Source organism: Vespa crabro, chromosome 11 (assembly GCF_910589235.1).
Source record: "Vespa crabro chromosome 11, iyVesCrab1.2, whole genome shotgun sequence".
NCBI lineage: Eukaryota > Metazoa > Arthropoda > Insecta > Hymenoptera > Vespidae > Vespa > Vespa crabro.
The window spans coordinates 6,376,005-6,401,004 of record NC_060965.1 but is presented as its reverse complement, the minus strand read 5'-3'; the positions used below and the strand labels follow the sequence as shown (position 1 = coordinate 6,401,004).

The 25,000-nt window shown below is 25.3% G+C and overlaps 1 protein-coding gene across 6 annotated transcripts in view; it reads right to left on the bottom strand.

The window, feature by feature from the left end:
• Window positions 1-25,000, bottom strand: part of LOC124428195 (GATA-binding factor A-like) — a 79,089-nt gene that overhangs the window by 51,353 nt on the left and 2,736 nt on the right. The window lies entirely within an intron of this gene.

Below are 25,000 nucleotides of genomic sequence, written 5' to 3'. Positions count from 1 at the left end.
TAAATATAGATATGTTTGTAAATAAGTTTACATATAAACGTCAAATAATATACATTTCTAACGAGAATGAATTGTTATTCTTACTTTTTAGAATCTATCTTCCTTATCAATATTAATTAAATTGTTTACAGATATATATATGTATATGTTCAATGATAAAAAGTATATAGACAATATAACTAGTGCATGCACGCGTGCGTCTGCATGTGTGCATTATAAATGAATATTTGAATGAAAGAAATGTTATATTCAACATTCGAATATTTAAATTCGAATTGAATTTTCCCATGTAGAAAATCTTATATAATATAATTGATTAATTTTTTCATATTTCCATATGTGTATGTATACACATATCAGTTAAAATATATTCACGTATTTATTATAAAATGATTTCTCTCTCTCTCTCTCTCTCTCTCTCTCTCTCTCTCCCTCTCTATTTCAAATAGATTTATATTCGTCCTATTAAATAATCCTATTTATATATTTTATTCAAATAAACAGACAATTGAAACATATATAATCGAATATATCCGATATATTCTCAAACAAATAAATATCTGAATATAAAATATATCTATATATTTTATAAATAAAATATACTCAAAAAATTTCTCCCTTTCTCTCTCACTAATTTTCTCTTTCAAATAAATAGACATTAAATCAATGTAACGTGTTAATACGTATAATATAAAATACATACATACGTATTTTTATATCTATATGATTACTTATACATTACATTATTTAATTTTATACATATATTTGTAAACATGGCTGTGTGTGTGTGTATGTAAACATACATACTTTTCAAGGTGGATTAATTCGTTGACTCATAAATTAATGTAACGCGTTGGCTTGTCCTTCGCGTTCTTCTTTTCTTTCCTTCCTTTTTTGTTTCTTCTCCTTAGTTTCAATTCTGAACTCAACTCGCGAGAGCAGCCGGAAAGACGGGGATAGGGTTTTATAACGGAATACGAATCTTAATCCTTTCGCGATCCGTCGTCCTGTATGCCGGAACATCGTCGAGATCCTGTCTTCTAGTGCTGGTACCGTACAAGAGCCAATAAGTTTTTAGACGTGAACGTGTCCACGTAACAAGATGATTGCGCATGGATTTTAAGATTAATACTGACGCAAAACGAATTTACGGGATATTTTAGTATTTACTATTAACGATCGTAGCTACATTTATGTCTTCTTTTTCTTTTTAATTTAGATATCTTTTTCTTATTTTTTTTTTCTTTTAATTAAGATATTTTTTCTTATTTTTTTCTATTATTTTTCTATTTTTTTTTTTTTTTTTTTTTTTTTTTATAGAAATTCGTTCTTATAGATTCTCATTTACAAAATATAATAATATTAAATCATAATATTAAATTATTATAATAATGTAAATATATTAAATTAAATTAAAAGATAATAATGTATATAATAATATTGTATAACATAATAATGTTTATATATATATGTATGTATGTATGTATGTATGAAATGATAAAAAAAAATTAAATTAAAAAGTATAATTGAAAATATTTTTTGAATTCACGTATATACGTATATATCTGTGTGCAAAATATTTATTGATTTATAATAGCATCGATTAATTTGTCATAGATTATTCAAAACCTTTATAACGTTCGTTTAACTACAAAATTATTATATAAATCACTTACGTTGAAAATTATTTCACGTCTATCCTCGTGTAACATTATATCATTATATAAAATAATATTAAATTAATATTTCTTATTTGTCTTGTATATAACATAGATATGTGTGTTTATGTATGTTTTATGAGGAAAATCGATTATTTTAAGTTACATACAATATGGAAAATATCTCTAAAAATTATATATCATTTACATGATATTAAATAATTTTTCAATGATTATATACACCCAAACACACCCATACACACATTATTTTCAAGATATTTATATAATAAACTTCGTTTTATAAAATCTCAATGAAAATATATACGACAAATATTGATTATTATTATTATTATTATTATTATTATTATTATTATTATTATTATCTAAATAAACATTTTTCTCGTTTGTTCTTCATTTACTTTCAATTCGAAAATTCTAAGAGATTCTTCAAAGAAAATTTAGAAAGTATACATAAAAGGTTCACACGCTGACAATGGATGAAATTATGTTGGTGGAAAAAGGGAGAAATTATCTTACGTATATATGTATGTATGTATGTATGTGTGTGTGTGTGTAAATATGAGCAGTATGTCGGGTTCGAAGCACGCGACGTCAGTAACTACGAAAATCCAGGTGCGCATAATATTAAACATCGCGTGTGCTCGTCGCCAATCCTTGGGACCTACTACAAACATAAAAAAAAGAAAAAAAAAGAAAAAAAAAGGAGAAACACGAACACACGCATCGATACTAATAATGACACAAACATTAACCCAGGGACTAAGATTAATACTAATAAAAACGCAGATATATATATATATAGATCAATTCCAATATAACGAGATGAACATTAACCCAACTAAAGCTAATAATATATGTCTGTATATTTATGTGTGTACATATTAATAATTAATATGTACACACATAAATTTTATATAAATGATAACGCGATAAAAACGCTAATCCATACTAAAATTAATAATGCATATACGTATGTATATATTAATAAATAAATTTTGTATATGAATTATAACGAGATAAATACTACCCCCTTAAAAATTAATATTAATACAAACACTGATACTTATATCTATTAATATTTCTGCAACAATATAAACGATGATTGAAACTAAAGCTAATAATATATGTGTGTGTATGTATATATATATATATATATACTTATAAATAAATTTAATAGATATTAATATGAATGATAAATCGATAGAAATCCTAAACTAAACTGAAGTTAATAAGGGATATATTTATAAACAATATTTTATATATAAATTGTATATAAATTATAATGAAAAAATTTTTAAACTATATTAAAATTAATACTAATAAAAATATAAATACACGCACACACATATATATCTATTAAATTGATAATGACACAAACATTAATTAAAATTAACCATATTAATAAAACTAATCAAAAAAGCATACATATATATCCATTAATCAATACGATAAATTTTGATATAAATGAAAGATATTAAAATTAACCTAACCAATGTTATAATAATGCATAAATACATTTTATAAATATTAACTATATAAATTCTAATGATACAAATATTAGCTCAGAAAATTATATACATACACACACACGCGCGCGCACCAATACTAATGACACTAACATCAACCCACACTACAGTTAATATTAATAGAAACACTAATCCGAATACACATACATATGCGCGCGCGTATACATATACGCATGAAGCACAAAGTAATACAGTACTTACATATAAGTACATACGTACATATATAACATATATAGATAAACGTAGGAAGAAATCATACCGATGCGTGGGCGAATCAGAAAAGTGCTCCCAGCGATATTCGAACGACACCAAAGGTGTTGTTATAATTTACGATTCTGCCGAGCATAACACTACGTAAAGAAATAGTGTTGGACCGATACGGTGCCGGACAAATCACCGCGAAACGCTGCCATTATGGGCCGTCCGGTCCATTTGTTCGTTCGTCTTTTGCTAACGATCCGCCTTGTGGCGATCACGAGTGAAACCGAACAAGACCGAACGAGACCGAATGAGACCGAAAGAGACCGAACGACTAACCAGGTTTACCAACGCGTATAAGAAAGAGAAAGATATACATATATATATATAAATACATATATACATATATATATATATAGAGAGAGAGAGAGAGAGAGAAAAATAAAAAAGAGATAGATAGAAAGAGAGAGAGAAGGCGTTAAAAGGTTTGCCCGGACTCGTCGAGCGTCTCCTGACTCCAAGGCGGTAATTAATCTCGAGACGTTAATGCGACCGGTGCAACTGCGAGGGCCATCGAGTTTCAATGGATTTCCGTGCACAAGAAGAAGAAGAAGACTTCCACCATCTACTCTGGCAGCAGGTTTCTCGAAAGAAACGACGATTCCGATTCGAATATCGACGATTTTCTGTCCCTCTTGCACTTCACCTTTACTCGATTCGACGACCACCTTGCTTACTTCATCTTTCTCTCTTTCTCTCTTTCTCTCTTTCTATCTTTCTCTCTCTCTCTTTTCTTTTTTTTCTTTTTCTTTTTCTTTCTTTCTTGGATAAATCGAAACGAGCCCTGTGTGCGTGTGGAAGACGTTAATTTAACGTTCCTTCTCTATGCTGTTTCCAACGACCAAGTTCGATCCGTAGATTCTAGACACTCTCAAAGCATGGCCGCACCCATCTCTTCCTTTTCTTTCTTTGCGTTGTCGTTGTCGTTGTGTCGTCCCTGTCGTTGTCGTCGTTGTTGTTGCTGTCGTTGTCGTCGTTTCTGACACTACGTGTTTTCCCAAGGACAAGTTTCTTCCGTTAGAATCAAAAAATTCGTTTGTATTTACTATGTATATATTATACGTACGAATTCGCGGTTAAGTACGTGAAAATTGTGCGAGCTAAGATATACTAATACATACTGATTCTGATTGGTTAGTTGTAAATATGAGTGATTAATATTTACGAATCAGAATACGATTTTTTTCTTTTATATCGATTTATTTTATAGAATGAATTTTTTGTAAAATTACATATATATACGTATGTATGTATAATAAATATGTATCTATGTATGTAACTGGTTACACATTAGTCTGGTAATAACTAATTCAATTTGATTTATGATTAGAATAATACGAGAATGGTAAATACAAGATATCAACTTTCGATTGGTTAATAATATTGATTATCGTCCAATAAGAATTCAATATCTTCGATTTACGACGTGATTTGTATTTTAAAATATATTTTTTAAGTTGTACATATATTAAAAAAGTAAGTGATTAACGTTATATCTATTTTTTTCTTAATATACGATTAGTACAATACAAGAAAATTTATTTTACGTCTTAAGGATCGCATAAATTGTACGTTGAAATCTATTTACGTAAAAACATAAAAAACTAAAGGAAAATATAAAAGTCAACTAAATGATTGATTAATAATAAATGTTAAATAGGAATTCAATGCCTTTGGTTTATAATGCGACATATATTTTAAAATACAGTTTTTTTAAAGATACGTGTATCAGCAAATTAAATTACCACTAGTTATCTATTTCTATTTTTTTTATCGATCTATTATTATAACAGTACGAGAAATTTATGTTACAATTTAGAAGCGCATTGAACTTGTTTGCATAGCACAAAAAAAAACAAAAAAAAAAAAAGAGGAAGATATAAAAATTTTTTTTTGATTGGTTAATAATAAATGTGAATTAAGTTTCGTCCAATCGAAATTCAATATCTTCGATTTACTATGTGATTTATGTTTTACTGTACATTTTTTTTAAGCGTACGTATATCAGTAAATTAAGCGAGAAGGTTATATTTGTTTCTTTTCTTTCTTTCTTTTTTTTTTTTGTCGATCTACAATACCATTAGAACAAAACGAGAGATTTATGTTACGACTTAGAGAATCGCATAAATCGGACGTTCAACTGTATTTACCTAGAAAGAGACAGAGAGAAGTAAAGAGAGAGAGAGAGAGAGAGAGAGAGAGAGAGAGAGAGAGAGAGAGAGAGAAAGTGTGCGCGTATGCGAAAGAAAGAGAAATGTATATATAAAAGTTAACTTCTCGAGGTCAAAATGTCGCACGCGAAGGTACGTAAATGAATTCATACGCATATACATATATATATATAAAGCATATAAGTTTAGAAATGATCGATAGATCGTCATCAAGTAGTTTATTGAATCTTAACGCAATTATTACGAGAGACAGTAAATGTTTTCGAATATAAAATCTTCTTTCTCTCTCTCTTTCGACATGTGCCATTTAAATTATTCACTTAGTACTAGAGATGAATATAAATGCAGTAATAAAATCAACCAACGACGTACCAGAATAAAAAAGAAAGAGAGAGAGAGAGAGAGAGAGGAGAGAGAGGAAAGAGAGAAAGAATGAAAGAGAATATATATATGTGTGTGTGTGTGTGTGTGTGTGATTAGAATTTAATCGTCATAAATCTTGACGTTTATACGGGTAGTGAATATTTGATATATCAATGGAACGATCGCTATGAAACTCGATATCATAGTTTCCGATAAAAATCACGCTTTAATGTTACCGCCACCTGTTTTTAATATAACGAATTCTATTAAAGATGATTTATTTTTTGTATATATATATATTTTTTTTTTAAATATCTTTCGAGACAAATTAATGCAATTTTATTCGAATAAGGATTAATTATAAATTGTTTTTATATGTATGTGTATATACATATTTCTATATATTTTAAAAATGAAAAAAAAACCGCCATAGTATTAGAATCTTTTTATATGTGTATTAATTAAATTAAATGTATTTTTGTATTAGTCCAATTAAGGTATATTGTTATATATAAAATTGAATAAATTAATTAATTAATTATATTAGTATTATTTCGCAAATTATATATATGTACATATGTTTAACTTATGTAATTAAAAAAAAAAATATGAATACATTTAATTTAATTAAAAAGTATACGTTACGATACAATAATTCTCGTTTAAATTTAGCGGGATAATCGAGTGAATTCACATCAATTGTGAATCGATTACGATCGTCAGTTATTTTTTGTCCTCTCTCTCTCTCTCTCTCTATATATATATATATATATATATATATATATATATAGGTATAAGTGTGGCACGTTAGTTATGTGAAAGGGCTCGTTATTTACGAAGGTTCGCCTAAACGATCTCGTAAATGAGCCTCGCGCCTTATAACTGTCGTCGTGGGTGAAAAAAAAAACAAAATAATCGTGAGTCTCTTAGCATATTCCATTTGCTTCTTGTCCAAAGGAAAAAATATTTTTCAAATATTGTTGTACTTCTTTTCTTTTTTCTTCTATAAGTAGTTCACATACACACACACACACACACACACATATACAAACACGAATATTTTATTAGAATGTTTTTTTGCGAATTTTTATATTAGATTATGAAAATAATTGATTACGTATATTTGTCGTCTTATTCATTGCAACAAAATTATAACACTTGTTTTTGTTATTATTAATATCATTCTATTTCTTTATTCAACTTCATACTAATCTTTTAATAACAATTAACTAATACACTTTTATTTCTCACTTAATTTCTTATTTAATTAAATTCATATTCAATTTCATAATAATTTTCTTCGTATGTATCTATAGTAATTCAATATTATCGCATTTCATATTATTTTACGTTATAATTTTATTTACGTTATTCATATCTAACCTCTTATCAATTTTTATTTGATTGTGAAATTCAATAATTATCAAAAGTGAATTCAAATTCATTTGAGGTGAAATTTGAAGAAAACAAAAAAAGGAAGGAATAGAAAAATATAATGAAAAAGAAGTAAAAGATGAAGAACAAATTACAAATGTAAGAGAAAATAACCGATCAACCAAAACGATAGAGATCTTAAAGTGTAGATTTTTACGCGGAGCATGGAATTTCGCTTGTTAAGGCCAATAAAGTTATTCGCATACCGTTCGCGCGGATATCGATCGCCAAGCCGACCGTATTTAATCATCTAGCGTGGACCCAAGAAAAGGACTTGTCTTACACACTTCTCTCTTCTTTAAGTCACCTCTCTTTCTCTATCTCCCCCTTCCTTTCTCTCTCTCTCTCTCTCTCTCTCTCTCTCTCTCTCTTTCTTTCTTTGTTTCTCTCCCTCTCTTTTTCTCTCACCTCTCACGATCGATTTCACGTCGGTTCTCGATTATTATACCTCGACGATCCTCGTGTACCATCGATACACCGATACTTTTCTACTCCGTTCGATTCTTGAATGTCGTCTTCGAAAGAAAAAAAAAAAGAGAGAGAAAGTTTATTTGAATTGAAGGAGCGATGATGTCGCGCGAAAAAAATAAAACTAAAAATAGTTGATCGATTCAGGTTCCTTCAAAATTACATCGTCGGCTAATGAGAAACTTTGTTTAAAGGTTAGAAATATATATATATATATATATAATATATATGTATATATGTACTTATATAGATTTATCGGTTTTAATCTAATATTTAAGAACAGGAATCGCATTTATAAATTAGAATATATTTCTAATCTATCTTTTCTAACTAATTTTCAATAACTTTCGTATACACACACACACACATATGTATGTACGTAATGATAATGAATGTTGTACCAACATAGAATTACGAAGTTTACCAAACTTTTACGAAATCTTACGAAACATTTCTACATATGTGAAAAATATATAAAATGTTTCCAAGAAAGATTTATATGGTATGTTCAAATTCTTATCAGTAGAAATAATATATTTATTTATTAATAAAATAATATTTATCAGTAGAAATCAGTTTACAAATTTTCTTTTTCTTTTTTTTTTTTTTAAATTATTTGAAAAAATCGCTTACAAAGTACGAACGAGACAAAATTAGTGCAATTTAATAAAGATTTATAAAGGTTATATACACTATAATAATAACTATATAGAATGATCAAACGATCAAACTCGTTTTATTATTTCAATTTATCGATCATTAAATTTTATTTATTAGTTTACGTTATAATACGGATTATATAGTATCGATTTTTATCTTATCTATATTTTAAATGATCACATTATACCTTCTTACGTTTCACATAGGATGATGACACTCGATATTACTACTTTCGTCTTTCAAAATATTATTTGCATGCATATATATATATATATATATATATATATATATATATATATATATACTTACATGTATAAATAAATAATTAATGTGTGTCGATGTGTGATTTTAATCTTTATCGTATAAAAATTCAAAGAGAAATCCGTATAAATATAATATTTCGACTATATAATGGAATAGTGAAATGAAATCTATTGAAGATATTACGTATGTACGAAAGAATAAAAGAAAAAAAAAAGGCTAGGTTATGAAAGGTTTAGGTTATGAGAGTTTGATTTGTTTTTGTTGATATTATTGTTAATATGATTATTGTCGTAAAATATCGTCGTTTTACTCAGCTCTTATCGGTGTATGCGTAATTGCAATTGAAGTTTAGTAAATGCGAGTTATAAAACGCGTTTAAATGCATTATTTAACGTTGAAGGCGTTTATTCTCTTTTATAAAATGGTTTTTTTTCTCTTTTCTTTTTTTGTTTTTTTTCCTTTTTTTTCTTCGTCCCCGAAGAGAAGGTTACAATATTACTGTAATTATATGAGCAATCAACGAATATTTTTTCATGTTGCGAATAATAATCTCTATCAAGAGATCATGTTTTTATCGTTGATTTATGTCTTATTAAACATTACTTGTAGAAAAAAAAAGAAAAAGAAAAAATGGGAACAGCAAGAAATTCGAAGTGATATTATATAAAGGATATAACGTATAACGTGGAAAACTAACATGTTTATTATTCTATATTATAAATATGATTGATATTTCAACGAATCGTACGAAGAGTCGCCGTTAAGTGTTACAAAATTTTACGAATAGTAAGAAATTTCGTTTTTTTTGTTTTTTCTTTTATCTTTCATTTTTATCCTATTCATTTTTTATATAATTAAATGATTTTTATTATACTATTATAATTATCATCATATATATATTTTTCCTTTTTTTATAAAAAACCACTTCAAGTAAGATCTAATGTGTTTATAATAGAAAATTGATTTGATAGAATTATCATTATTATCATCATAGCAAAGTTCATTCATAAAAGAAGACTCAAATGTTTGGTTATTTCTCTCTCTCTCTCTCTCTCTCTCTCTCTCTCTCTCTCTCTATCTCTTTCTCTCTCTTTTGACTTTTCGTTCAAATTGAATGAACGAATGCTGACCGACATAAATTCTTAGAAAAATGTTCGGCTCCATACCAAAACAATCCTGGCAGGTGTCTTCTTTGAAACGATGAGAGAATTTTCTATATGTGTGTTACACGCGCGCGCGCGTGTGTGTGCGTGCGTTCGTGCGTGATACGTGCATGTGTGTGTATACAAGAAGGGTGAGCAGAGTAGCTTTTAAATGAATGAACGAAAGAGAGAGATCACTATCTTTAAAGGCAAACATCTTCGTGACGAAAAGTCGTCGAGTTTCAAACGGGATCCAAGAGACCTAGTGTTTGTGTGTGTGTGTTTTTCTATTTTTTCTTTTTTTTATTTCTTTATATAAATATATATATATATATATATATATATATATATATATATTTGTTGCCATTTAAATTTAAATTAAACTAAAATTGCTATTTAATTTATTGAATACTTTTAATTGCTATTTTATCTTTCGATTATTGCAATTTGTCATTGCAATTTCGATGATCGCTTATATATATGAATATGTATATATAAGTTAATTTATAAATATATATAAATTAGTAATTTATTTTTGTTTGTTTGTTTTTAGATTGATTTATGTACTATAAATACTCGAAATTCAAAATATCGATTAAGTTTAATTCAAAAAATTATTTATACGATTTTGTCTTTGATAAAATTATATATGTACTTTTTATATTTATCTTCTTAATTATTCTTCATTTCCTTTTTTCGAATGTATATGTATATATATATATATATATATATATATATATATATATATATATGTATATATATGTATATATATTTATGTATATATATATGTATATATGTATGTATATATATACCTAGTGTATATTATTATATATATATATATTATTATTATATATGTCTATAGTATTTATATAAATAGAAAGATATATTATACATATATGTTTCTTTTGTATGTGTATGTATAAATATATATATATATATCTTCATAAATCTAAGTTGATACTTAAAGTTAGGAATATATTTTTTTCTTTTCATGATGTTTAGATCGGTTCGTTCTATTAAATAATTCTCTAATAAATTCTAATAATGTCGAAGACAGATCGATGATTTGATCGATTTAAGTTAAGTATCATCTTATGTTTGCCGATAATAATTCCAAAAGTTAATTCGCATATCCATAAGGTAAGTAGTTTTCCGTATATACTTGATACTTCGCCCACGTCGCTTGTCCCAGATACGATCTGGATTATATTATCCGGTTCTCCGAGAGGATTCTTATAGAACTGATGCCAAGTGAGTTTGAAGAGCAATCCGGTAGCGGAAGAAATTATCAGAGTAGATCGGCACGATGTTCTTCGTGTAAATAAAACTTTGTAGAAATCATTTACTTCGATATTTCTCAAGCTCTAAATAATGATTACGTTTGAGTTAATAAAATCATATATACGATATTATGCTAGATAAAATTATTTATTATATATAATTTATCTTCTCAATTATTTTTCATTTACCTCCACGTATTCCTTTTTTCTTAAATTATTATTATTATTTTATATATATATATATATATATATATATATATATATATATATTTGTACAATTTCCATTTAATTTATTTGAAATTTTTAATTGCTGCAATTAGTCATTGTAATTTGTTATTGTAAAATGATCGTTTATATATATGTATCTATATATAAGTTAATTTTTAAATATGTATTTAAATTAATTTATAAATATATATAAATTTGAAATCTATTTTTATTTGTTTGTTTTTAGATTGATTTATGTATTATATCGAAATTCAAAATATAAAAAATAATTAAAAAGAGAAAGAAAAAAGTTATACATCAATGATTATCAAAAATAAAAATAAGTGAGAAACCTGAGCGACAAGTTGATAAGTATATATGTGTATATATATATATATATATATATATATATATATATATATATATATATATATATAGATAGATATAGATATACAGGAAAGTGTATTCAACAATTCGGATGTTGGAGATACAAAAGGAAAGTGTCGAGCGGCATAAAGGAAAGAACAGAAAAAAAAAAGAAAAGAAAAGGGAAAAGGGATGTATCGAAGGACCGTAAAAGAGCGACGACACGGCGACGTTGAAATCGGCCAAGGCTCTTTTCGAAGAGAGGCCACTTCGAGTTCTCTCTGTCGGGAGCGAGACAAGGCGCCGCGCGACAACTAATTAGGCTTAAAAAAAGCCGGACGAGTGCTTTCACGGACCGCCGTCATAGAATCATTGCCTTTGTCATCGAGTTCTCGTAAAAGGCACTAAAGATCAACGTGAGAAAAAGATAACAATTTTTAAATCAATACGCCATATATATACATATATATAATATATATATTATATATTATATATAATCTTCTATATAATTAATTATATATAATCTATTATATATATATACACACACATAAAGATTTTTTGTTTGATTCTAATATCATATATAAATTATTGATTTAATTGATATATATATATATATATATATATATAATATTAAATTGATATATATATATGATATATATATATATATATCAATTATATATATCAAATATATATATATCAAGAAATGTATATTCCTTTCGTTCGTTTTTAATATCATATATTTTAATTCATTATTTTAAAATAAATTAATTAATTATTAAAAATTAATATTATATATTTTTTATTTATCTATAGATACGCTTGACTTTTTTTATTTCTGATTACGTTAAATTGTCTCTTCGAGCTTTATTATGTATTGATAAATGATTGAGCGTAAGTATCATTTTCTTTTGTCGTATATGAATATCGTTATTATATATGTAAATAGTTATTTAGACGATGTTTATATATATTTGTATGTATCTACGCTTGTTTGTTTATTTATTAGAAGTTACTATAATAAGAGTTTATACTATTAATAATAGTCAGTACGTTGTTTTGCAACAGTTAATATTTTCGATGTTCTTTCTAATTTTGTTTTTTTAAATGTATGACGTTTGGGAATTGTATTATATGAAAAAGAAATGAAAAAATAAGAAAAAAAAAAAATAAAGAAAAAGACAATATATGAATTATAAATTCAAACATATTTAAATCAATGATTAGACGTGTAATTGTTAATCCATGATTAGAGTTGAAGAATTTTATAATTGATACATTTAATTCCGTTCTGTTTGACTTGCTTTTTTTTCTCAAGGAATGAAATTTATTAATCATTAATAGGTATAATAAAATATTGTAAATAATGTAATAGTAGATGTTTAGAATTGTTGTTCAGTAGTTATTGTAATTAGAATTATATGATTTCATAAAATTCCATTTAGAAGATACTTAGATGTTATTTAAATTAAAGATTTGTATCATTTCGCGATAGTTTTAGTGAATGAGATTTCTTTTTTAGCTTCTAAATAAAAAAAAAAATAAGAAGAATTTGTTTGTCACTTCATAAATTTTTTTTATTTCATAATTTTTTTGTTTTTTTGGGTCTAGGTTAAACAAAGAACTGTTAAATTGATAGCGTACATGCGATAATAAGTTTTTCTTATCTAAACATAGCTTTACTTTCAAAGTACATCGAAACAATAATTTTTGACGATATATCGCGTTTAAAAAGAAGAAAAAAACAAAACAAAAAAAAAGAATAACAAAAAAAAAAGACAAAAAAAACTACAAAATTGGAACTATATTGGAGAATGATATTTTTAATATAAAGAAATTAGAAAAATTAATTTATATATTATATTATAATTAATATAATAATAACAGATGAAACGTGTGAATAATTTAATGGTAAATGTTTATTTAACGTTTATTATTTATAACGTTTATTTATTTAAACGTTATTGAGCAATTACCCAAAGTTAATAGTTTCTCTCGATTTTTTTTCTTTCTATTTTTTTCTCTTCCCTCCACCCCCAACCCCGTTAAGAATAAATTTCCCTCCTTTAAGAATAAATTTCAGCAAATATATATATATATATATATATATATATATATATATATATGTATGTATATATATGTATATGTATATATTATAATGAAAGATTCAGAAAAAAGATGTTTAAAAGTTGTAATGCTATGATTAGAATTTTGGGATTAGGAAAAGAAGAAATTTCGTTCGATCATCTACTTTCTATTTTCTAAATTAAAAACACCGAAATGAATATTATAATGATAGACATTTGGATTACTTTTAAATGTTATTTAATTATTAGAATTATTTAATTTCATGACCTTTTTCTTTCAGTTTTTTTCCTTTTTTTTTTTTTAATATAATGATAGAATCTTTCATAAAAAAAAAGAAAAAAAAATAAAAAAAATAAAAAAAGAAACGAACAATATAACAATGATAAATATTGAAAAGATTTTTAGAGGATACCACATTGCGATTAGAATCGTACAATTTCGTAACTTCGTTCAATCTGCTTTCTCTTTCTACTACTTCTCTTTTTTTTCTTTTCTTTTTTTCTTTCGTTTTTGTCAGAGGAATGAGATTTTGGGAACCGCAAGGAACAACACGTAAGTCCCAAAACGATTTTTCGAGTGCCGATGGGATACGACGACTTAAGTATATCCAGGAACGTATTCACGAACATGGTCCAGACCCCGAAAATGGTCTGGCGCCACTTCGGATCATCCATTTTACGCCACTTGTTCTCTTCCCCTTTCCCCACTCTCTCTTCTTCTCATTTTTCTTCTTCGTGAAAGAGAGAGAGAGAGAGAGAGAGAGAGAGAGAGAGAGAGAGAGCTTCCCTGTTTGAGGGCTGCTCGTTCGTTTAGAGCATTATTCCACGAAGGAGACTCGTGTTAATCTTGGCTTTGTCGGTTGTTGATTCATTCGACTTTTTCTTTTTTTATTTTATTTTTTATTTTGTTTTGTTTTAATTTCTTTTTTCTTTCCTTAGATTTCACGCGAGAATCCTTTCTTACCCTTCCACCTCTCCCTCCCCGACCACTTCGGAGATACGTTGACATTTTTATAAATTCGATTATGTCTGATCTTCGATTCAATTCGTAATTATTATAGATGATTACTATGATTCGATGACTTTTAAAATCATTCGATAGTCGTATAAAAATTGTAAAAGTTTATGATTATTATAATATCGTGAAAGAATTTTAGTTTTAAATTGAATTTAAATTGAAATTTAAAGAAAGAGAAAAAAGAAAGGAAAAGAGAATAATTTATTTTATTAAAATGATTTATATAGTTAGGTGTTAATTGATATAGTATATGATTATAAAGAATAAAGAAGAACAAAAAGAATTGAAAATAGAAAATCGAATCAAATTGTCTAATAAAATGAAATTCTAATCATAGACTAAGCTTCTAAACATCATCCGAACAGTATATTTGTTATTATAAAATTTATTTATTTATTTATATTTTTTTTTATTATCAGATACCATTGTTAATTATTACCTGTCTACAAATTTTAATCAATTTATTATTATTTATCGTCAATTATCGTTTATAAATTGTTATGATCAGTACTTCTTTATTTTTCGTAAATTAATTAAATAATTAATTATTATTATTATTATTATTATTATTATTATTATTATTATTATTATTATTAAATAAATTAATTTATTATTATTATCATTATTATTATTATATTGTATTTGATAATATTTTCTCACTTTTCTTCTTAATAATATTTTTTGTTTTTATTTTCGTTTCACTTGCTATAAATAACTTTTCAATTCGGAACGAAATGAATTCGAAATGATGAAAAAAAAAGAAAAAGCAAAAAAGGAAGAAGGAAAGAAAAAAGAAAGAAAGAAAGAAAAGCAAACCAATGTTATATACCTACGCATTTTGTTCATCAGCCGACGCACGAAGAAAACGAATGATAATGGATTCCAGAAACTTAGTAAGTATAATTTATTCACATCCGTGACTCGATTATAAAAGGATTTCTTTTTTAATTATTTTTTATTTTTATTATCAATTAATTTATTTTAATTATTAATTAATTTATCATAAAAAAAATTCAATCTGATGTCTGTTAATTATTCTTATTATTATTATTATTATTATTTGAATTATTATTATTATTATTCGAATTATTATTTTTACTATTATTATTATTATTATTATTATTATTATTATTATTATTATTATTATTATTATTATTATTATTATTATTATTATTATTATTATCATTATTATTATTATTAAGGTTATTATTCTAATCCTATGATGTAGAATATTATTCGATTAACATCGAAAATGAATTTCGCATGTTTTCAAATAAAAATATATTTTGCTTTGAAAATGATTGTTAAATTTTTAATAATTATCAAAAATGGCATTGGCTTAAAAGAAAACTTTGTTAACGTACTCGTTAAAAAAGGCCAAAACATAGTTTTATCGAGCATCGAGTGATAACTTATCGCTCTAATGGGTACCCTTCGAACGATTACTTCACATCCGCTCGAAACACATATTCCTAATCAGTGCGTTCTAAGCGCATCGTTTATTTATGTATATATATATTTTTTTGTTTTGTTTCTTTTTTTGTTCTTTTAAACATTAGCACTTTTTTCACGCTCTCGTTACAAATTTTTTTCTCTTTGAATCTAAATTCGTCTAATTTTCTAACGATCACGAATCTCGATCGTTAGAAGAACATTGAAACATTAATCGTTAGAAAATCTATAAATGAAAATTTACGTATATAAAATATGACTCGTATGATTAGTTGAATGTAATTGTATTGTAATAAATATAATTAGAATATTATTTTCGATATTCGCACAATTTCTTCTTTCTTTTTTTTTTTGTGCGAGAGGGAGAAGATTAGAAATGTATGCGGACTTGATAAGAAATTTATTCTTTTTTTTTTTTAATTAAAAACAGAATTTGATTATTTTATATAATAATTTTATATAAGATTTTATATTGTATGAATTTTATAACAATAAATATTCTCACGGATTATCTAGTTATATATATATATATATATATATATATATATATATATAAATATTGGGTTGTCCGGAAAGTTCATGCCGATTTTGAAGAAAAATTGAAACGCAGTACATTTAAATTTTGATATATATTTATTAAATTATATAGGTGCCATTCTGTTCTTCATCTTTCAGGCAACTTGAAAATTCCGTCCTTCCAGACTCTCTCAGGTTTTTCGGTGAAAAACTTTTCTATATGATTTTTTTTATCTCGATCAAAGAGTTGATATTTTTTCCATTAAGGAAATTTTATAATTATCAAAATAGTTGGAAATCTGAAGGGCGTGAGATCTGATGAATATGGTGGATGAAGTAGAATATTCCAACCGAGCTTCAACAACTTTTGTCGAGTTGTCAAGTACACATGAGGCCGCTCATTGTCCTGATGAAACACAACGCCTTTCCAATTCGCTATTTCTGAACATTTTTTGTTCTATTTTTGTCTTTAATTTATCTAATTGGGAGCAATATTTTTTTGAATTTATCGTCAGGTTGTTTGATAAAAATTTATAATGCAGGATTTCTTTCCAATCCCATCAGACACAAAGCATAATCTTCTTGGTTCATTCCTCTTTCCGCAAGACCTTTTTCGCTCAACGTTATTATATATGGTCTATTTTTCATTCCGCGTCAATATTTGTTTCAAAAATCTTATATCTTCCCGTGGCATTTGTGGAATGAGTCTCAAATGGAAATACGATCCATCAGATTTTTCTCCGAAAAATTGTGGGGAATCCATGCATCTAAATGATTTATGTAGCCAAGCTTGACAAAGTGCTTATGGATGATGGATTTTGATATTTTTAATATTTCTGCTAATCTACGTGTCGTAGAACTACAGGGTTATTCTTGATCAATGTTTTAATTTGATCTTCATCTGTCGTGGACTTCCATCTATTGGGACCTTCTTAATCTTCAAAGTTGAAATCACCAGCTTTAAACCTAGAAAATCACTTCCACATAGTTCTTTCAGCTATAGCACCTTCACTATAAACACCACATATCTTGTTTGCCACTTATGTGGTATTTTTGCTTTCCGGCAAAAAAAAAAGCATTAAATAACTATAATGCACTTTATTTGTTTCCATATTTAACACACAAAAGTTAACTTATCGTAACCAAAATTTTTTCTAAACATACCTGAAGTACCGCCTTTTTAAATATGTATGCATGTCATTAGCTTTCAATCATTGTGATATATTTAAACCTATCCTAAAATCTGTACGAACTTTCCGAACGACCCAATCTTTAAAATATATATATTTAAAGATGTATAATTGTTTAGAAGCTATTTAGATATGGATTAAACATTAGGTTATTAGTTTCAAATTTTATTTTATTTGAAAAATTAATATTCGAAATTTTATATAAAAATGCAAGAATATTCAAAAATAATGAATGTCTACATGACATTTAGAATTTATTCTGATTAGAATTGCATGATTTTATAGTTGTTTCGTTCATTCTTCTTATTATTATTATTATATATATATATATATATATATATATATATATATATATATATATATCTTTTTTAGCAATGAAAAAATGACCTTTGAAAAACTACATAATATGATAAAATATATAACGTGAATATTTAATAGTGATAGATGTTTAAATAATTTAATTTAAAAGTTACTGCGATTAGAATTCTATGATTTCATACCAGTTTCGTTCATTGTTCTTTCTTTTATAATTACTTTTTTTTCTTAATAATGAAATTTAAAGTTTTATATGAAAACAAAAAAGTATATGATTTTTATAATAGTAAATTTTTAAATAACGTTTAGAATTTATTGAGATTAGAATTGTACGATTTTTATAGCTACGTACGATTCACGTCTTTTTATTTTTATTTTTTATTTTTAACGAAATAAAAGATTTATCTTTTTAAATTTCTCCAATATCAATTTTTAATTTAAAATAAGAAATAAACATTTATCATATGTTTAAAGAAAAAAAAAGAAAGAAAGAAAAGAAAAAAGAAAAAAGAAAAGAAAAAGAAAATAGAATACAATTTAATTATATACTCTCGCTACGGGCAATGATCTTTTGATCTCTTGATATCTTAATCTCTTGATCTCGATCATTCATTCCTTGTCATTCTATTAATCATCTATTAATCATTTTCACGTCTATATTATTTGCTATTAAGTATATTATCACAAGCATCATTTATTTATTTTTATTTCGTTAAACAACACATCTATCTCGTTTTATTTCTTCGTTCGTTCAAAAGGAAAAAAAAAATTCAAAAAAAAAAATAAATAAGTAAATAAAAAATAGAAAGATCGTTCCGAGTGAACGTTGTCAAGTTGTACCAAATGTGAGACGCAAACACTTTTACAGATCATATATATATACATATATATATATATATATGCATATATATATACATATATACGTACTTAGACACTTACACGTGCATAATGGAAGATCGAAAGAAAAAGGACGTCGTTGCGTTGGTATAGTCGAGCAATGTACGTACACGCTTACGTAGGCGTCGAACGTGAATACGAACGAGCGACGTTCGGTCATAAAGCAACGAACGGTTCGCTCGTAGGTCCCATGGTAGTTCAAATGGGAGGGGGTAATCCATGAGGGCCTATATGCCCCACCATACGGATCTCTCACACCCGACATATCCTGAAACAATGCCTGTCCGTATCGCGATACGATTCCGTGCCTCGACATTCGATATCGCATCCTCTTTATCACGAAACGAAAAGCGTGTCCTCTCGTCTTCTTTGACCGAACGACAAGTGCCAGGGACGATAGGGAAACGTGGAAAGAAAAAGATTAAAAGTTTGAAATAAAATAATTAAAAAAAAAAATAAATAAATAAGTAAAACTAAAGATGGCTCCCTCCCCCCCTCCTCATATGTTATAATATCCTATTAGTTTTCAATATTTTATTTTGAAACGATTCGTTGGAAGTTTCGGCATGTAGATTCAATTACTATCGTAAAATATTCGGTTTAATCGTTTTATTTATCTTTGATTTGTAGAAATTAATTGATTAAAACTTCTTAATGGATTAATTTAAGAAATGTCATATTTAACAAGATGTTATTGGTTTTGCTTTTCTTTTTTCTTTTTTTTTTCTGTTTATCTTTTTTGTCTTGAACTAATATTACTTTTAATATTTTAGTTTAAGTTTGATTCATTGGAAATTTTTATATTGAATTTGTATCCAGTTTTATATTAAATTTGTAAAGTTATTTTTAATCTATGAAATTGATTGATTAAGATTTTCTAAATGATAAATTTAAGAAATGTTGCATTTAGAGTAAAATGTTATAGTTTTTCTATGGTATTAATATCACTTTTAATATTTTATTTTAAGTTTTGATTCATTGAAAATTTTTATATTCAATCTGTTTAGGAGCTTTAATTTATTATTTTATATATATTTTAATCTATGAAATTAATTGATTAAAGTTTTTGTAAACGATAAATTTAAGAAAAGTTGTATTTACATAAAATGTTATAATTTATTATGCGATTTAAATGGTAATTTAAAAGTTGATGCATCTTAAGTTCGAAGTAAAATTTTACAGTGTGGTCTTTTTATATTTAAAGAATATGTGATATTTAAAGAAACGTTTCTAAATTTAATTTATACAAGCGTTTTTATTTAAAAATTAATTGAATTAAATCTTTTAAACGATAAATCTTCCAAAATTTGCGCCCAAAGAAAATTATTTACTCGATTTGAAAATTAATTTATATTTATTTTATCATTATCGTTAAATCATTTAAATTAAATTAAATTTCGTTCTGCCTATTTACTATTTAATGAATTTTGTTCTTTCTTTTTTTTCATTTTTTTTTTTTTACGAAAGACACTTACTATATGTAGAACAGAATTTAGATGATATAAATTATATTATTAGAAAAAATGATTTGTATTAAATAATAAAAGAGTAAAAACTATTTGTAATAAATTGAAAGATTATATTCAATAATCGAAATTTTTTATTCCATAAATAAATTTAATAAATTCAATATTGACGAAAACAAATTATTTTAATTAGACAAAATATATATATAAAATATAAAAAAACTTCGAAAGTTCGAATTTTTATCGCGAAGAAAAAAATACTTCTTCTGCTTCGTATCCCCCCCTTTTTTTTTAAGTCTGAGATAGTTAGATAGTTCGAGTGATATCATGTGTACAACACATGGAGTCATGGTTCTGATCTTATTTTTTATATTAACGATACTGTAACTGCTTACAATTGCTATATTTTATTATTAATAGTTATTGAACTTTTAAGAGTATAGAATAAACTTTTTTCTTTTTTTTTTAAATCGTTATGAGGTACTATTTATTTATTTTTATTTTATTAGGATTTCTACTATATTTAAAATATTAATAATGTATAATAATTACGTCACACTCATACACACACATTTTATATTAAAATTATTATTATTAATATAAGTTATATAAAAATGAAATTGATAGTAATATAATAAAATATTTTAAGTGCTTATTATATCAAAAATATTGAAAATATATAATACTTGATTATAATATTTAATGTTATTATTGTGTTTATGTATATATATATATATATATATATATATATATATATATATATATATATATATATATATATATATATATATATATATATATTAATATCTATAATCAAACTTGTGAATAAAAATAATATATTCAAAATATTATCTATAAAATTCGTTGTTCGGATATATTGTATGAATTTTAGAATGAAACATTTAGATTAAATTTTTATTTTTATTTATAACGTACTCATGATTATTAAAATGAAATTTCCAAGAATGTTCTAATTGTTAGATAACTTTCAAACATGTCAAATAAATTCTTCGTATAGGAGAAATGGCAAGTCATTCGCAAAAATGGCCATTTAGATAAGAAACAGCTCGTATAATCGTATGGAAGATTATATTTATATATATATATATATATATTTAATTTATTATTTATATATAATATTATATATAAATTTATATATATACATTGTGTATATATATATATATATATATATATATATATATATATATAAATTTATATATATACATTGTATATGGCCAAAAATGGCCATTTAGATAAGAAACAGCTCGTATAATCGTATGGAAGATTATATTTATATATATATATATATATATATATATATATATATATATATATATTTAATTTATTATTTATATATAATATTATATATAAATTTATATATATACATTGTATATATATATATATATATATATATATATATATATATATTAATTTAATCATAAAAAATGGAAAATCATAATGAAGAAATCGCAATAAAATTTTATATCGTTAAAAAATAATGACATTCGCGTAAATTTATGCATCTTATTAAACGAACTATACAAACTCGCACGCATGCGCATACGATTTGCAATGTAAAGTTGTAAATGCGAAGTGAACGTCATGTTGGTGTTACTTCGTACCAATTACAGGATAATTTATCGTCCGTCTGTTAATGCTTTGCTTTTGCTCACAATTCTTTTTTCTTTCTATTTTTTTCTTCCCTCCTTCTCTTATTTTTTCTTTTCAACGATTATTTTTTGCTTTCTAATTTCCTTACAAATGACAGTTGGTTTTTTTATTTCTTCTTCTTCCTTTTTCTTTCTTTTTTTTTTTTAATATTTAATAGGCAGACGCAAATGTAATCGGATATATGTAAAAGGAATTTTTTGGTTAATCGAGTAACGATTTTTTCGTCACCGAATTTCATATAATTTACCAACAAATTAAACTTCATTATTCAAATTTTAATCAATTCACCTTCTTTTTCGAGAATAAAACGATATCTTAATTGTTTTTATATTGTACCATACTGTTAATTCAGTAAATTTATATTCGTCAAACTTCGTAGCGTCTACCCTTCTTCTATTTTTCCTTTTTTTTCTTTTCTTTTCTTTTTTTTTTTTGTAAACACCGTCCTTTTTTATCGAATTCTTTTACTATGCGGATATTTTCTTCATCAAAATATTTTCACGTTAATTCGATAATAATTAGATGCAAATAATTCCATAATAAATAAAAAAAAAATTATCGTTATATAGATACATGTAGATATCTACAATAAAGTATTTTTTTTTTAAATAATATGCTTTGTTCAAAAATTCTTTTACCTTTCTCTCTCTCTCTCTCTCTCTCTCTCTCTCTCTCTCTCTCTCTCCTTCTCTCTCTTTTTCTCTCTCCATTTTATTTATATTCGACGAAACGTCATTATTATTCTCTTTTCTTTTTTATTATTGTTTAAGATATTATATTCGTGTCATTAACTATTTTTTGTCTATATGAGATTAGAAATAGATTGAAAAACGATTAGAATGGTAATATAAAAAAACAACTTTAAAAAAAAGACAAGAAACAATTCTATCTTTACTATGGTTATAATAAATTTGACTTAATAATTGAAAACTAGAAGTATAGTTATTGTCCAAGTACGTAAGTACGTAATCCTACTTTTTATCAACATTTTTTTGCGGTTTCTGCGGGAAGCAACTATTTAGATAAAAGTCATCTAAACAATGCCGGTGCCGGCATGTCCCGTGATGCTTCATACAATTTATTACTATAAGTTTAGTATATACGTAGCTATACATAAATATATATATATACATATATATATATATATATATATATATATATATATATATATATATATATATATATAGAATGTGTGTCTATATATGCTTGTGGAATATGTATGATTCAAGAACTTATCTATAACACTATTTAACATCGTTCCACCTACACGATGAATTATCTTACATCAAAGTGTTTTATCGTTTTTAAGTTTATCTTGCTTTACAAGTCTGGAATTTTCGTAATTAAAAGAATTTTTAATATAAGAGTTTTAAGTTTCTTCATTTTTTGTGAATTTGTGAATTTCCTTTTTTATTTTCTTTTTTTTTTCTTAATTTTCGTATAAAAATATGTGTAAGTAATTTATCATATGTGTATATATATATATATATACATATATATATATATATATATATATATTTATATAGATATAGATATAGATATAGATATAGATATATATTTAAATTAATTGTATAATAGATTTAATTGTTAATATTCTTCATTTACACGATGAATTATTTTACATTTGGATTGAAATGTTTTATCATTTTTAGATCAAGTTGAATTAGTAATATGGAGACCGAAACTTCCGAAATGTTGATAAAAATTTTTAACCACAGATAAGTTTTAATATTACGTTTGTGGTATATCTCATGATTATTTCTTTCTTTATTTCTTTATTTCTCTTTTTTTTTCTTTGTATTTGTTTAGATTACGTTAAAAAATTTACGCACTTTCTATGCAACGTATTTTACGTAAGTATAATGAAAAAATATTACATATAGACTCTTACATATATGTAGATATATAATTATATATATTATAACTTTTAATAACAATTTTATTGCAAATAAAAATATTTCAATTTTTGTCTTAATTTCCTCTTATATATTATGATATTTCATTTTATATTTTTGTTTCTATACATTTTCCTTATTTCGTTCTTTTTTAAATTTGTTCTTTTTCTTTTTTGTTTTCTTCTTCTTTTTTAAATTACGATATGGGAAAAATATTTTTAGAATCAAAATTTGCGTGTTTTGGTACCATTGAAAAATTTCTCATGCTCGTTACATCGGCCAGGAGTGATTGTAGCTGTTTACAAAGAATAGCTTTTAAAAATGCAGATATGCATGGAAGGATAAAAATAAAGAAAAAAAGAAAAAGCTCTCTCTCTCTCTCTCTCTCTCTTTCTCTACATCTCTGTCTCTGTCTCTATCTCTGTCTCTTTCTCTGTCTTTGTCTCTGTCTCTGTCTCTGTCTATGTCTCTGTCTTTCTATATATCCTATGTTCATTGTGATTATCTCGTTGAGATAATACGTGCCGGCGTGGATTCGCACGTTATTAGTGATTTTATTGACTGTGACCAAAAGAGAGAGAGAGAGAGAGAGAGAAAGAGAGAGAGAGAGAGAGAGAAAGAGAGAGAGAGAGAGACGTCCTAATATGGGATAATTTTTTCAAGAAAAAAATTAAATGG